Below are 4,857 nucleotides of genomic sequence, written 5' to 3'. Positions count from 1 at the left end.
GCAAGTGCCGCACAGCAGCACTGTCTGGTGCCAGCCAGCCTTGAAGGTGGCTTGGTGGCATCCAGCACCACCAGCCTTGGGCCAGGTCTAGGCAAGGCAGTCCCTGGCCCTCAACCCTTTCTGATCTTCTGTCCACCCTTCAATCACCTCTTCTTTGCCTTCTCACCTGTAGGAGGGGTGGAGCCAGCTCCGACCTTAGCCAAGAGGTGGGGCGGACCCTGCTCTTCCTGTCTTGGGCTGTAAGCACCTAGGTCTCTCATGGCATAAATGTCTGAGGGACCCAGGAGTCAGTCAACATTAGCCCTGAAGCGGAGGGCTCTTGTCTTATCTGTGAGAGAAGGTGTCATAGGGGGACCTAGGCAGTAGAGGGAGCCCCAAGCCTGCAAAGCCAGAGCTGGCCATACCAGGGTCTCCACTCTGGCAATCTGTAGTTCCTTGTCCCATGTCTTGCTTTTAAGTGTTGCACCAAACTCAGAGGCCTTTCTTGCACTGTGTGGCTCAGTCCCACCCAGAGACCCCTGGGTCTCTATTGGATGCAATGGATTCTTTTCCTTTAGAAGAACTCCCTTACTCCCCCCCTCAGACTGTGGGGACTTCCTCCACCTGGCCATGACAGTGTCGCCAGAGCAGTGGGGTAGGGCAGTTTGAGGGTCTCCTCCATATCTTCACCATAGCCAAAGAGGTGTAGGGGCCATTGGACAGGTGTAATTCATGGGCTCTGAGAAGACCCTGGGGTACCGTGGGTTCTCTACCTGTGGAGCCCTCAGGACTTTTCCTGCCCAGGGTCTAAAGAAGCACCTGATGTCCCTTTATTTGGACAAGAGGGGACTTGTATGTCACTGCTGGTCACAAGTTCTTGGTAGTTGTGCCCAACACTTGACCTATTGGTGTGAGAGCCACATCTGGGCACCCTTCTAACTACCATGCTTGTCAGAGTGGAGCACAAGTCTGGCTGGCTGGGTAGGGCAGCCCTTCTTCATCTAGGCCACAATTCCCTGTGCATCCTGAGCCCAGGCAGAGAGTATGGAGTAGTGCCAACCAGGGAGGTTGGTGGCTGAGGTACGACTCACACAGGGGAGCTGGTTGGACAGAGGGTCCCATTCCCTGGACATTGTGATATAGAGCAGATTGGGAATTGTGGGTAAGAGAGGACACCCAGGGCTGGCTTAGGCTCTCCCAACACCAGTGTACCCTATTGGTACTAAGTGGGGCTAACTACCCCTGACTGAGAGGCATCCATCTTCCATTAAAGAATCTTTGAGAACAAGGAACCCTAGTGTCAGTGGAGGTCTGTGCCAGCTGTGGGTGCCAGGCGTGGGGCAGGGCTTGTTTCAGGACATGCCCCCCACGGGCACACACACACACACACACACACACTCACACACAGGCACATATGTACACACACAGACACACAGGCACACATGCCCCCACACACACACACCTAGGCACACAGGCACACAGGCACACAGGCACACACACACACACACACACACACACACACACACACACACACACACACATACAGGCACACATGCACACAAACCCACCACATCCAGGAACAGGAATGCAGACAGACAGTGGTTACGACGATACAAAGCTGTCTCAGGGAGTCAGGAATGTGTCCAGCCTGCCTTGCCTTAGCTTCCCCTTACCATATATGCCCCCACAGAGTGTGAGCCAGAGGTAGTCCCTCCCCTCTCTGGTGTCCCTATCCCTCAAACTCAGGTGAGGTCACTCTGATTGATCCTCCATGGCTTTGCCTGGTCTCAAGCAGGTCATCTGGCCCTGGGGTTCCTAAGTGCCCCCAAGAAAGAAAATAGCCTGTCTTTCATTTTCACTCTGCTGCTTACAGAGCTGGCTCCCGGCCGGAGTCTAATGTGGAAAGGAACTTTGAAGGGACTAGGTCTCTGGCTTTGTCAGTGTTTTCTTCACCACAAGGCACCTGCAGAACCAAGGTGCTCCAGACAGAGCTGGGTATGTGTTGGGTAGCATGACTAAATACAGAGAGCAGCACCGTCTTGGTATGTCCTCCTCTGAGCCTGGATATGTGTGTCTGCCCTTCTCATCAGAGCACAGCCTGCTGTTACAGCTGTTTTTCATTATGTTTGGGAATAGATCAGCAAGAGCCCAGCTTGGTCTTCCAGTCCTTGGGGAGCAAGCCTCGTGCTCAGTTGTCCTCTGTGAGTTCCCTTGGCCCAGGGTTGTAATTTTCAATACTCCCAAGAGCAGCAGAGGCCAGTTCAGTCCACCCTTAGTGTGTGTGCACAGCAGCTAGGGCTTCATGGAGGTCAGGACCTGTGCCCTGTGTCTTCCCAGGCAAGAAGACAAGGCCATGGGCTGACCCTGAGAAGCCACATGGGTCCCACAAGGATTCCTATTTCTGTCCTTCCTCTGGGCCTGTGGACAGGCATGGGAACTCTGCCAAGTGCCTCTGGCCACCAATTACACAGAGCTGCAGACTGCGGTCGTGATCCTCGGGGAATGGAGAGGATGATTAAAGGCCAGGCTCTCTCTGTGCCTCTAACCAAGAGGGTTCACTGGGGCAGGCAAGGAAAGGTGGGGGCATAAGAGGGGGCCAAGGCAAGGTCCCCTGGGCTCCTTCCTGTGTTCATCCATGGGGCTGGAAAAAGAAAGCCACCATTCTCAGTCCCTCTGGTTCCTAAGCAGGGGCTGGAATTCTTACCAGAGTGGCTTCCCATAGTGTCCAGTCCTATGGCAGGGCCAGGCTCAAGGTAGAGTTCAGTGTCCAGATTCAAGAGATGCTCCCAGGAGCGTGCTTAGCCAGCAACAGCCGCCCACCAGGAGAATGTCTGCAGTGCCCACAGGGACTAGAGTCTGAGAGCCCGCTGTTAGGCCCTGGTGCCCAGTGGGAAAAGGAGATGAGGACCTCTGGGTGGGGTATTCAGATAACGGTGGCTGCTTGTGTGACGTGGACCACAGAGCAGACCTCTCAGAAGCTCTGGCTCACCTCCTCAGCAGGTGGATGCCAGACCACTGTTCCACATTACACTTCCGATGGAAGAGCCTTCACTTGATGAAAGTCTCTGACCTGGGGTCTCATAGAGCTAGTTGCTCAAAAGCCAAGTGATAGAGACAGGCAGGGCCACTGTCCCAGCACCAAAAGAGACTAAGCTTTGGGGCTCCCATGGAACACTGACATGGTTGCAGTTTTGAAAATGGGCAGAGGATGACATTTTAGCCATATGTGGCTGGGATCTTGTGCCTTTCAATTGATGTCATCACGCTTCTGGCAATTAGTGGTGCTAGCGGACCATGCAGATGGGTCACACCTCAGGGCCTCAGAGGGAGATGCATTAACTCAGAGCCATGAGAGACAGCCCCTGGCTGGGTGTGTTACAATTCACTGTAGGGCAGCAGGCTTCCTGGAAGTTGGCAGCCCTTGGCTCATTCCATTCTGGATTGGATAACAGAGTGAAGACATCTTGTCATGATCCCCCCTCCTCCATCAGCCAGAGCACACAGTACTGGGGTCACACAGATAGGATACAGACACAGCAGAACTGTCCTCCTGATCATACAGCTGCAGTTTCGGGATCTTAAAGGCCCTCTGTGTCCCCAGTAACAAGCTGGGGAGGAAAGGCACCTTGGAAACATCCCAGAAACAAGCTACATCTGCCACACCAGGAGGAAGCTGGCTATTCCAGACACATGAGGGGGTGATGGGCTAGGGCTCAGCTGGCAACAAGGAGAGGGAATATAGGATAGGCCTTGCTTAGTAGCCACTGGCAACCATGGGGAGTCGCTCAGAGGCAGCACCTCTCAGCCCTGGAAGAAGATCCTGCATTTGATCCCCAGCATTGCAAACAAGAGGCACTGGCATCCTGAATCTGTGCTTATCTGGCTGCTTTTTAGGGGTCTGGGTTTGGTGGATTTTTAATCTTTTCTTCATTTCTCTCCAGAGTTACGCCAGCATTTGTCATGTTAATTCTTCTTTTCATAAAGAACATGGTCCTGGGACTATCTGTGAAGGTTTCAGACCTCACAGTCAGGTTGAAGATGGGACACTAATCTTGGGGCTTCAAGTGCCATGTGGAAACAACTGCAAGTCCCCTGCACCTTGATGTCTGCTCAAAGCCCCAACCAGCAGCTGGAGGCTTCTGGTTGCCAGGAGTGGGACTGTGGGATAGTGGCTCTTCCCGGCTCCTCAACTGCTCACCCTGCTTGTGGTCCCTCTGATGCTGTTAGCCTTGACTTCAAGTAGCTCATACTCTTGGTGTCTACACTGAGTGAGCCTCCAGAATCTCCTGCTACGCTGGGCATAGCTACACCCCACTGATCCCCTTGATTTGTCGCTAACAGGCTCATGGGGTAGGGCAGGCCAGTGGTTCAGGCCTCAAAGCAGAGACTAGACAAAGTGTTCTGGGCTGGCTAATAGCATCTTCACCCAGGGCATTCTGAGTTTCTAACAGACTTGATATGTTGGGTTGGTGCCCTGCCTGGCCACACAGGTGTTTAGAGTCCACAGGGCCAGTTGCTCCTGTCACCTGGCCTCAGGACACAGGGACACGTACCGCTCTGTACTCAGAACACAGCATAAATGCTTCTTGCCTCCCTGGTAATGTGGGGGGGACACACCTGTGCAGGGAGGATGTTGAAAGCAGAACTGGGAGAGACAGTCACACTTGAACTATGAACACACATGACTTCGGTGCCTATGACCCTGGCACTGTGCTAATTCTTGTAGGCCTCACATGGCCTGTGTTGACCCTCTGGGCTTCCACCTCCATTACACAGCTGGGAGACTGGGAAGGGGGCTTTAAATTGTCTGGGACACAGAGCTAGGGCCAGGCAGAGAGGGAGCAGGCATGGCTGGGAGCAGGCAGAGAGGGGGGGCAG

Source organism: Cricetulus griseus, chromosome 2 (assembly GCF_003668045.3).
Source record: "Cricetulus griseus strain 17A/GY chromosome 2, alternate assembly CriGri-PICRH-1.0, whole genome shotgun sequence".
Lineage (NCBI taxonomy): Eukaryota > Metazoa > Chordata > Mammalia > Rodentia > Cricetidae > Cricetulus > Cricetulus griseus.
The sequence above is the reverse complement of the archived record's forward strand: the minus strand, read 5'-3'. Positions refer to the sequence as shown.